Source organism: Perognathus longimembris, chromosome 7 (assembly GCF_023159225.1).
Source record: "Perognathus longimembris pacificus isolate PPM17 chromosome 7, ASM2315922v1, whole genome shotgun sequence".
NCBI classification, from domain to species: domain Eukaryota; kingdom Metazoa; phylum Chordata; class Mammalia; order Rodentia; family Heteromyidae; genus Perognathus; species Perognathus longimembris.
The window spans coordinates 10109145-10120259 of record NC_063167.1 but is presented as its reverse complement, the minus strand read 5'-3'; the positions used below and the strand labels follow the sequence as shown (position 1 = coordinate 10120259).

The window sequence follows — 11115 nt, the reverse complement described above, 5'->3', positions numbered from 1 at the left end:
GGCTTGGACTCAGGGCCTGAGCACTGTCCCTGGCTTCTTTTTGTTCAAGGCTAGCACTCTGCCACTTGAGCCACAGCGCCACTTCTGGCCATTTTCTGTATATGTGGTGCTGGGGAATCGAACCCAGGGCCTCATGTATAGGAGGCAAGCACTCTTGCCACTAGGCCATATCCCCAGCCCCTATTTATATTTTTTTTGAGGCAGGGTCTCACAATGTAGCCCAACTCTTGACTATCCTGCCTCGGCCTCTTGAGTGCTGGGGTTATAGGCCTGCACCACCGCACCCAGCTAGCTCATTTGTGCTCTATGAGTTGTTGCTCCCAAGCTTTCCCCACCCCAACCTCCTTTCTCCCCCCGGCCCGGCTGACAGTTCTTGCTTCTGTCCTCCCAGGATGAGGTTGAATTTGGCTACATTGAGGCTCCCCACAAAGGCTTCCAGTGGTGCTGGACTCTCCCCGAGATGGGAACCTGAAGGACTTCCCCATTAAGCAGCTCCTGGTGAGACACCGCGGGCGGGCTACACAGTGTGGGGCTGGGAACCGCCTACAGAGCAAAGCAGAGCAGCGGAGCCCCTGGGGCCCGAGCCCCTGCCCAGCTTGAGTCACTTGCTGGGGCCTCTATCTGCTCCTCTGTGAGATGGGTCGGCTCTGATGACTGAAGTTTCTTTCCCTGGGAAGGGGGGACAGGGAAATTGAGAACCATGGGAGACCGGGCAGGACTCGGTGCCGGGAACCCCATCCTCCAACCCAGAGCGATGGAGAGCCATCGTCTTAACTCGTGGCCCCGACTTCAGGGCACACCAGGACCAAGTGGCCCTGGCTTCGGGCACATGAGAGTTTTATTTAAAGCCAGCTGACTCCCCTGCTGGCCCCCTTGTGAGCGGTGCCCTCAGCCAGCGGCTCCGGGGTATCAGAGAGACCCCGTCTGGAGCATCATCTCCACAACGGAAGTGGGAAGCTTGGGCAAGCAACTTAAAAAACTCCCTGAGCCTCAGTTTACCGTCTGTGAAGTGGGGAGGAGCATGATACGGGAGGGGAAAGGCATAGGTAGGGATGGGTGCTGGGCATCACATGATATAATGACCGGTCTTTCATTTATTTGCAGGAGGGGGGGCCGAGGGTGGGGAGGGGGTAGATGCTGGGACTTGAACTTGGGGCCTAGGCGCTTCATTTGCTCAAGCCTAGACAATGGCCATTCTTGCGGTAGTGTCTCGCACCACCCTGGAGGCTGCCTGCGTGGGCTTAGTGTCCACACCCAAACACTGTGGAGAGTGGAGTCAAACCGGGCATCGCATCTGGAAGCTCCCAGCCCTGCCCTCTCCCTCCCTGAGCCACCGCCTGCCCTTGGGGTTCCCAGGCTTCCGAAGCCTGGGCCACATTGTTCCCGGAGGCCGGGCCAGCCCTGGCTTTGTTCTGCCTCTCGGCGATGCCGACAAGCCCCAGCTGCCAGCCTCGCGCCAAGGCGAGAAAGTGCTAAGCTGCCGCCATCCGCCCCAGGGGGCACGCCCGGCCCCGGACGCTCGGCTGGGCCAGGACAAGCCGCTTCCTCCCACTCCAGTTGGTTTTTCTGTTGTCTTTTTTCAAACCAGAGATCATTGTGTGGTGTGGTAGAGGGGGTGTGTCGGATGTCGGGATCTGAACGATCCCCTTCTCCCCGATCCCACGGGGAGAATGGTGAACCCTTAAATCTATGAAAGAGCACTCCGCTTTGCCCTCCGCCGGCGGAAGGCAAAGGCGTACTCACATGGACATGCGCTAAGTTGAGGAAAGGTTGCTGAAGCCTCCCCTCCCCCCAGTCCCCTCACATGTTACCAAGAGCGGGGGCGAAAAGGAAGGCATCAGGGACACGCTGCGGTGGTGGGATGCGTCTCAAAGACTTTAATATGGAAAGGCACTTATATAGAAGTAATGGCGGGAAAGAAAGGGGGCTGGCCAAAGGGCCAGTCATAGGCTAAGGACCATGTCCATCAAGTGACATCACGAAACTTGCTTTGTGGGCAGGACAACCCCATCATGGTGGCACGCATGTGTTCACCTCCCAAGGGGCGGAGGCCAGAAGGTGGAGGGACTTCCATTGTCCCAAGGCTGGTGGAAAGGCAGCCTTCCCCCAAGGCCATAATAATCCCCAACAGGGTGCACGCCCACACGCATGCCAGTACTAGGACTTGAATACAGGGTCTGGGTGCCAACCCTTAGCTCTTTTGCTCAAGGCTGGTGCTCTACCATTTGAGCCACAGCTCTACTTCTGGCTTTTGACTGGCTCATTGGTCATAAAAGTCTCATAAATTTTCCTGCCCTGGCTGGCTTTGAACCGTGGTCCTCACCTCTCAGCCTCTTGGGTAACTAGGATTATAGGTGTGAGCTACCATGCCTGGCTTACTAGGAGTTTTTTGTCAGGTGAGCCGAATCCCAGCCTGTGGGTAAGCTCCCAAATTAGATCCTATGTTTTCATCCCCCACCCCACCCCAATAGTAATAATAATAATAATAATGTTGGGGCTGAGAATATGGCCTAGTGGCAAGAGTGCTTGCCTCATATATATGAAGCCCTGGGTTCAATTCCTCAGCACCGCATATATAGAAAAAGCCAGAAGTGGTGCTGTGGCTCAAATGGTAGAGTGCTAGCCTTGAGCAAAGAGAAACCAGGGACAGTGCTCAGGGCCTGAGTCCAAGCCCCAGGACTGGCAAAAAAAAAAAAAAAAATCATGAAAGGAACTTAATATTTAGGTCAGTAGGTTGTTTTGTTCCTGTGTGCTAGCTATAGTTAGTGCTGTGCTAAGGAGGTCCTGGGGATACTTCTGGGTGTGGTAGACACATGCATTTGTTGGGGTACCCTGAGTGGCATGCACACAACCTATGTGCCCTTCCTGCTCGCATCCGTCAGCTGGCACCAAGTGAGGCCACACTGACAAGCCCCAATGCCAGGGCCTCGTTCTAGCCTACATCCCCTAATGAGCTGGCTGGTCTGAAGCTCTGCTTCCTCATTCTACAGCCTCAGTGTAAGATGCAACTCTGATTATCAAATACCACTCTCCCATGCCAGGAGGAAGAGGAAGAAAACTGGGCAGACCCACACAGTGGCTCTAAATTGGGTGGCATCCCTTCTGCGTGCATCTCATTGCCAAAGCAAGTCACGTGACCCTGGTGCTGGCCTGGAAAATGCATTCCTTTCCTTCTGAACGGAGAAACCAGAAGTCAGGTGCCCCGTGGGTCAGGAGGAGAGACTTCTCCAATCCGTAGCGCCCACTTCCATCCAGTCTACTTCCTGCCTGGGGTCACCTCATCAAATACCTCTTTTGTGGCTGGGGAAACTGAGGGTCTGAGATATCTGAGCAGGGACAGATATCAAGTGTGAGGCCTCATCTTGAAATCACCGTTGTGTGTCTGGGGCAGAGAGACATGCAGATATGTGCACGCGCACGCGCACACACACAGTACACTCACAAACAGTGAGCTCCTCCGCCCAGGCACGGCTCCTGAGGAGAGGGTGGCTATTTGGGGCTGCCAGAGACTAATGGTCTGTGTTGTGCCCCCTGCCAGGGCCCAGATTTCGGCTACGTGACCCGGGAGCCCCTCTTTGAGTCCGTCACCAGCCTTGATTCCTTCGGAAACCTGGAGGTCAGCCCCCCAGTGACTGTGGATGGCAAGCCATACCCCCTGGGCCGGATCCTCATCGGAAGCAGCTTTCCTCTGTAAGAGACCCCAGGGTGGAGCCGGGGGGCGGTGGGAGCCCGGAGGGACTGGTTCTCTGTAGGGGTGGCCTGGTGGCTCATGGCCGGCGAGGAGGACTGGGCAAATTACCTGCCATGACCCCGCTCCACTCCTGGGAAGAACATCGAGTTGGTCTTTACACCTTAGTATAAATTAGGATCTAATGTAATACCGAATCAATCCTTCTCTTCCCCACCTGGGAAGATGCGTAGTGAGACCACAAGCAGGTGGGGCAGGGGTGGAGGCGTGGAGGTGAGCAGGAGTCCACTCATGAATGGGGGATGCGAGACAAGGCCCGCCCACAGGCAGGAGTCCCAGTCTCCTTGGCCTGTTCTCAGTATTCCAATACCCCCACCCCTTGCCCACTTGCCCACCAGCCAATGGAAAGGCAGATTCCCCCTAGGTCAGAGCAGTCCCTCCCTGGGGAGAAGGTGCTCACTTTGAAACAAGGATTTTGGGACCCGCATGGTGGATCACCAGGATGTGAGCACCCAGTTCCTCAGAGTCTCCTGTTTGGGGATGCGGGGGATGGGGGGGAGAGAAACGTGGGTGTGGTCTCAGCTCCAGGTCCAGCTCAGGGTCCCGAGGCTGAGCACCTCCTACAGGACCCCTGGTGCAGCAGGCAAGAGAGAGGGCAGCTGGCTGAAGGACTGCCCCCCTCTCCATTCACACCCAGGTCCGGGGGGCCGGAGGATGACCAAGGTGGTGCGGGACTTCCTGCAGGCCCAGCAGGTCCAGGCACCTGTGGAGTTGTACTCAGACTGGCTGACCGTCGGCCACGTGGATGAGTTCATGACCTTTGTCCCCGTCCCAGGCACAAAGGTGAGCTAGTCCCCAAAAGTAAATAGGATTGTGGGGAACCCCTGTACTACCTGCCCTTGCCAGCAGAGGGCAGGATCTAGAGAAAACAGGTACCATATAGGAAGAAGGAAGTATCTTGAAGTTGGTTTGTATGTTGTGCTTGTGGTAGATACATTGTGTGTGTGTGTGTGTGTGTGTGTGTGTGTGTGTGTGTGTAAGGACGGGGGGGGGGGAGGGAGGGAGGGAGGGGAGGGAGGGAGGGAGAGAACTGGGGCTTAAACTTGAGGAATTACACTCTCACTTGGCTTTTCCCTACCATTTGAGTGACACTTCCACTTCCAGCTTTTGGTGGTTCCTTGGAGACAAGAGTCTCATGGACTTTCCTGCCTGGGCTGGCTTCAACTCTTGAATCTTGCGGGTTTGAGTCACCAGCACCTGTGTGGCAGATACACTTTTCCCTTTCACTCAATGAATTGAAAATGTTCAAATTTCCATATAATAGCAATATCAAATGATTACTGATACCCAGGAGGCTGAGATCTGAAGATTGCAATTCCAAGCCAGCCCCGGCAGAAAAGTCCTTGTGAGACTCTTTTATTTGTTGGGGTTTTTTTTGTTGTTGTTGTTTTTGCCAATCTTGGGTCTTGAACTCAGGGCCTGAGCACTGCCCCTGGCTTCTTTTGCTCAAAGCTAGCACTCTACCACTTGAACCACAGCACCACTTCTGGCTTTTTCTGTTTATGTGGTGCTGACGAATTGAACACAGAGCTTCGTGCATACAAGGCAAGCGCTCTACCGCTAGGCCACATTCCCAGCCCTTGTGAGACTCTTATCTCCAATTAACCCCTCAAAAACTGGAAGTAGAGCCCTGTGGCTCAAGTGGTAGAGCGCTACCTTTAAGCAAAAGAGCTCCGCGACAACATCCAGGCCCTGAGTTCAAGACCCACAACCAACAAAAAATAAAACTGTTAATAAGCAGTTTTCTTTTCTTCCCCCCCCCCCCCATACTAAATCTTCATCACCTAGTGAGTGTCCTACTCTTGCAGCACATCTCAATTCAGACTCCACCAGTAGAGAGCGTTGACGGGGCCTGGCCTCCGGCTGGGAAAGAAGGCTCTTTGTCCAGGGTGAAAGGGGCGGCCCTGTGCCATAACGCAGCCTCTCGACCACGGAGAGAATCCTTCCCACCCATCCATTCAGTGCCACCTTCAACCCTGAGCTTTGCTCCCAGGGTTCTGGCGAGATGGAGGAAGGAAAAGAAACAGCCCTGAGGGAGAAACGAAACCTTCCCCGGGCGTCCATTGCCCCCTGCAGCCAGGGCCAGGCCCTCCCTCCTGCCCCTGCCGCCTTCCCCCCCGCCAACACTCACCACACTCCGGCCTTTCTGTCATGCAGGGGTTTCGGATGCTCATGGCCAGCACCTCAGCCTGCTACAAGCTGTTCCGAGAGAAGCAGAAAGAGGGCCACGGGGAGGCGATCATGTTCAAAGGTGAGCGGCCACACACCTGGCCAGGGAGCCGAACCCCAGAGCGCCTGGTCCCTGAGGGCCAGCCCCACCTCCTCCCGGAGCCTGGGGGACACCAGGGCAGGAAGCAACTCCCCGCTCTCATGGCCCTTGCTGAGGACCTGGGAAGAACATCCGGCTTACTGTCACCAACCCATAAAGGGCTTTCTCGGGACCCGGTGGACAGTTCAGTAGTGCCAGCTGGTGTACGATCTGCACCCAGCAGCTTGCAATTGTGTGCGTGTGCATGTGTGTATGTGTGTGTGCGTGCGCGCGTGCGTGCCAGTCCTGGTCTTGAACTCAGGGCCTGGGCGGTGGCCTCTGAGCATTTTTGCCCAAGGCTAGCATTCTACCACTTGAGCTACAGCTCCACTTCCAGCTTTTTTCTGTGTGTGTGGCTCATTGCAGGTAAGGGTCTCATGGACTTTTCCTGCTTTGAACCACGATCCCCGGCGCTCAGCCTCCTGGGTAGCTGGGGGTTACAGGCGTGAGCCACCGGTGCCCCGGCTCAGGAGCTCGTGGTTTAGATAGGGAGTTGCGTTGCTGGGGCAGTGTCAGGGATGGCTCCCGGGGCCTCACGCATGCTGGGCCAGTGCTGGGCCTCTGGGTTCCACTCCGGCCCTGGACAGGGAGGGGAGACCGAGCGTGGGCTGCGGCAGACGCAAGGTCCTCAGGATTAGGCACTGAGGGTGGCCCTGCGAGTAACTGGGGCAGATAGAGTGAGGTGAGATGTGCATCTAAATTAATCATGGAGAGGAGAAAGCCGATCAGGCGGAGACACCCAGCCAGGCTCCAGAGGCCGTGGCGAGTCTCGTTCCTTTATTGTGGTAAAGCCCAGCTGGCTGGTCTGTCATTTCACCCCTTGTAAGTATATATTTCAGGACACGCATGCGTAAGTGTAACCATGACCCCGCCCATCTCCATTACCCGTGGGTTTATTTTTGTGCTGGTACTGGGGCTTGAACTTAGGGTCTCACACGCTCCCTCAGCTTTTCTTCTCAAGGCTAGAGCTCTACCACCTGAGCCACACCTCCACTTCCAGCCTTTTGCTGATTAGTTGAAGATAAGAGGCTCTTAGACTTGTCTTCCCTAGCTGGCTTTGAACCCCGGTCCTCAGATCTCAGCCTCCTGAGTAGCTAGGATTACAGGTGTGAGCCACCTGTCCCCAGAAGGCAATAGGAGGAAGAGGGAGGGAAGAAAGGAGAAAGGGAGGGAGGGAGAAAGAGGAAGGAAGGAAGGAAGGAAGGAAGGAAGGAGTGTGTAAGTCAGCTTCTGCCACACTCATCTGGCCAGCCACTGCTCCTCAGGCGCACACAACCAGGTCACTATTTGTACTAGTGGCCAGAGCGTGCGCGAGCAAGGCATCTATACCTCCTTCCTGGCTCAGGGGACACAGCCGCAGAGGGGGCCCGGGACAGATCACCCAGCCCAGCCCAGCCCAGCCCAGCCACACACTAAGTCCCACCGTCCTCTCCCACCCCCAACCCGCACAGGCCTGGGGGGGCATGAGCAGCAAGCGGATTACCATCAACAAGATCCTGTCCAACGAGAGCCTGGTGCAGGAGAACCAGTACTTCCAGGTGAGGCCTAGGGGGGCGGGCGTCTCACCCTGGGCTGAGGGGGAGAGGGTAAAGGGCTCACGAAACCCCTCCCAGCAGAGACCACGGTGCCCAAGTGCCACGGCGCCCACTGGGCCACTGCCCATACCCTTTGGGGCAGGACACACACTGTGAAACACAACAAGGCCACAGGCCGCGCTGCCAGGAAAATGTCCGCATGCGCACGGGCCCATAGCTCCCCTGAGGTTTTCCGTCCAGGCACCTCTGGTCCCACCTCTGACCTCGGAAGTCTCAAAGGTTGCACCAGAAATAGAAATGAATTACGTCTCTGTGTATTTGTGGGAGTGCGTTTTAGAGAACCCAGTTTTGTTTTGTTTTGTTTTTAAATTAACAGACAACTCTATTCAAAAAGGGATAAGTGACTCACAGAAACGGTATGGAGGGGCTGGGGATATGGCCTAGTGGCAAGAGCGCCTGCCTCATATACATGAGGCCCTGGGTTCGATTCCCCAGCACCACATATACAGAAAATGGCCAGAAGTGGCGCTGTGGCTCAAGTGGCAGAGTGCTAGCCTTGAGCAAAAAGAAGCCAGGGACAGTGCTCAGGCCGAGTCCAAGCCCCAGGACTGGCCAAAAAAAATAAATAAACGGTATGGATTTCGGGCACAGGTTGATCCGGGTTCCAGTCCCATTTTTTCAGTACCCGTTGGGCTCTGCAGGTGGACTCAGGGTAGCCTCATGGCTGCGATTGCTCCAGGACTCACACCAGCCGCAATGAAAGCGCTCATGGGTCCCACCCACCCAACCAAATGAACAAGAGTCGGAGCCAACCTGCCCCCATAACTGGGGGGACAGGGGGGGCGGGGGGGCGGGGGGAGTCCACATGTGATTTGCTTAGTCTGGCTGCTGTCCCTCCCTGAGTCAATCACAAGAGCAAAAATAGAGATGAGAGTCCCCTGATTAGCCTCTAACGGAAGGTCAGGATGGGGCCAGTCTGATCCAGTGACCTGGGGTCGTGTGGAGTGGGTGGGGGTACCACCGATGTCCACCGCAACGCCCCACTGGCCACTCAAGGTTGGTCCCTCTGTGCTCATGCCTTGACACCAGGGAGTGGTCAGGTGAACTCACAGCCCTTCCTGTTGGTAGTGGGGCTCTGGGTGATGGGCCTCTGGTCCTTATGTCTAAAGTGGGGGGCAGGGGCGTGAGATGCCACCAGGGAAAGCCACAGAGCATCCAGGCCACGGCGTCTAGCTGCGAGGCTGCCACTCCGATTTCCGCCCTTCCCCTGCACTGTTCTCATTGCCACCGCCATCCCAGGGCCTGTGGGAGGCACGGGGCGGGGGAGCAGAGGGCTGGCGGGGGGCAAGGGTGCCCCTCACCTGTGCTTCTCCCTTCCTCCTCTCCCCTCCCCCCCCCCCCCGCCAGCGCTGCCTGGACTGGAACCGGGACATCCTCAAGAAGGAGCTGGGGCTGGAAGAGCAGGACATCATCGACCTGCCGGCCCTGTTCAAGATGGATGAGGACCCGTCAGGCCCGAGCCTTCTTCCCCAACATGGTGAGCCCCTCTGCACACCCTCTGCCCGTGCCACGTGGAGCGACCAGATGCAGAAAGACCCCGGCTGAGGAGGCCCAGGGCCTGGCCCGGGCTGAGCAGATTCCCCGTGCCCTCACCCCAGGTCCTTGCCCCCTCTGAGCGCCTCCATCCCCTCCTAGGGGAGATAGGTTTGTCCTAAGTGCCACAGGGTAGGGAGAACTCTTTGTGTGAATGGCTAGAAAAGGGGAAAAGTCTTTGTACACGAGAAATCTTTGTGTGTGTGTGTGTGTGTGTGTGTGTGTGTGTGTGTGTGTGTGTGTCAGTACTGGGGCTCGAACTCAGAGCCTGAGCACTGACCCTGAGCTTCTTTTACTCAAGACCAGCACTTGGAGCCACGGCGCCACTTCCGGTTTGCTGGTGGTTCATTGGCGATGCCAGTCTCATAGACTTTCCTGCCATGGCTGGCTTTGAACTATGATCCTCAGATCTCAGCCTCCTGAGTAGCTAGGATGACAGGCACCAGGCTTACAGGAGGGGTCTTGCTACCATAGCGGAAGCAGTCTCTACAAGATAGAAAGTGACTAAATCAAGAGACTCTGTATTCATCTGTACGTACATCCACACGAACACACCTGCACATACTAGGCACAGGTATACACACACATAGCCACGTGTACATGTGTGAACCCACACGTGAGCACTATTACACACACACAGGCAGTTAGTTTGGTGTTCCACTCCAGCCTATCCTTATGACTTGCTTAGCCTTGCTCTGTGCCTCAGTTTCCCCAGTAGAACCGCCTTCATAGAATCGTGGCCAGGTTTCAAGGAGCTTGGAGCAGGCGGGCACACAGTAGGAGGAGCTCCATAAATGGTGCCAGCCACCCCACCCCCACACACTCACTGCCCTGTCGTCCCCTCCCCCCACCGCAGGTGAACATGATCGTGCTGGACAAGGACCTGGGTGTCCCCAAGCCCTTCGGGCCCCAGGTGGAGGAGGAATGCTGCCTGGAGAGCCACGTCCGCAGCCTCCTGGAGCCCCTGGGCCTGTCCTGCACCTTCATCGATGACATTTCCGCCTACCACAAGTTTCTGGGCGAGGTGCACTGCGGGCACCAACGTGCGGAGGAAGCCCTTCCCCTTCAAGTGGTGGCACATGCAGCCCTGACCCGCGGGGGCCCGGCCCGCCCCCTCCCCCCACCCCCGGGGTCCAGCCCCTTCCCCTGCCTCACCCCAGCTAGGGGGCCCCACCGGGAGACCTTGGGAAGTGGATGGGCTGGGGGTGTCTGTGCCTTCCTTCCCCCGGAGCAGCCTCCGTGCCCACCGGAGCCCCCCCCCCACCCCGGCCCCAGGGAGCCCGCGTCTGCGGAGCCCCAGCGCTCCAAAACCTAGGTGGCAAGCCATTCCCCGGGGATTCTTAGTCTCTGTTCCGAAGTGAAAAGAGGGAAAGAGAAGGAGGCACTGGGATTGCTCTGAAGGTCAGGGCCAAAGAAAAGGAAAAACGTCATACCCTCTACCCCACCTCTGACCTTGACTTGCACCATCATTTCAGCCTCCCCACCTCTGTCCTTGACCTTGACCTGCACCGTCATTTCAACCCCCGCCTTTGACCTTGACCTGCACCATCATTTCAACCCCTGCCTCTGACCCTGACCTTGACCTTGACCTGCACCATCATTTCAACCCCCACCTCTGACCTTGACCTGCACCATCATTTCAACCCCCCACCTCTGACCTTGACCTGCACCATCATTTCAACCCCCTTGCCTCTGACCTTGACCTCCATCATTTCCACCCTTTTCCTCTGACTTCGACCTTGACCTGCACCATGAGTTCAACCCCCCCCTGGGGGTCTGCCGGTGACCACCTCTGACTGTTCATTCCTGACCACCTCTCCTGCCCTGGGCTTCCTCCCTGCCGCGTGGACACCTTTGGCTGCAGCCCTCTCCCCTCCCTCAGGGTCCAATCGTATGGCGTAAAGCCTTCCCTTCTCAGAGCAGAGCCCCCG

At 56.9% G+C, this 11115-nt stretch overlaps 1 pseudogene; it reads left to right on the top strand.

Annotated features, from left to right (window-relative positions):
* LOC125355636 overlaps window positions 1-10624 on the top strand; it is a 16472-nt pseudogene extending 5848 nt beyond the window's left edge.
* Window positions 10625-11115: the final 491 nt, after the last annotated feature.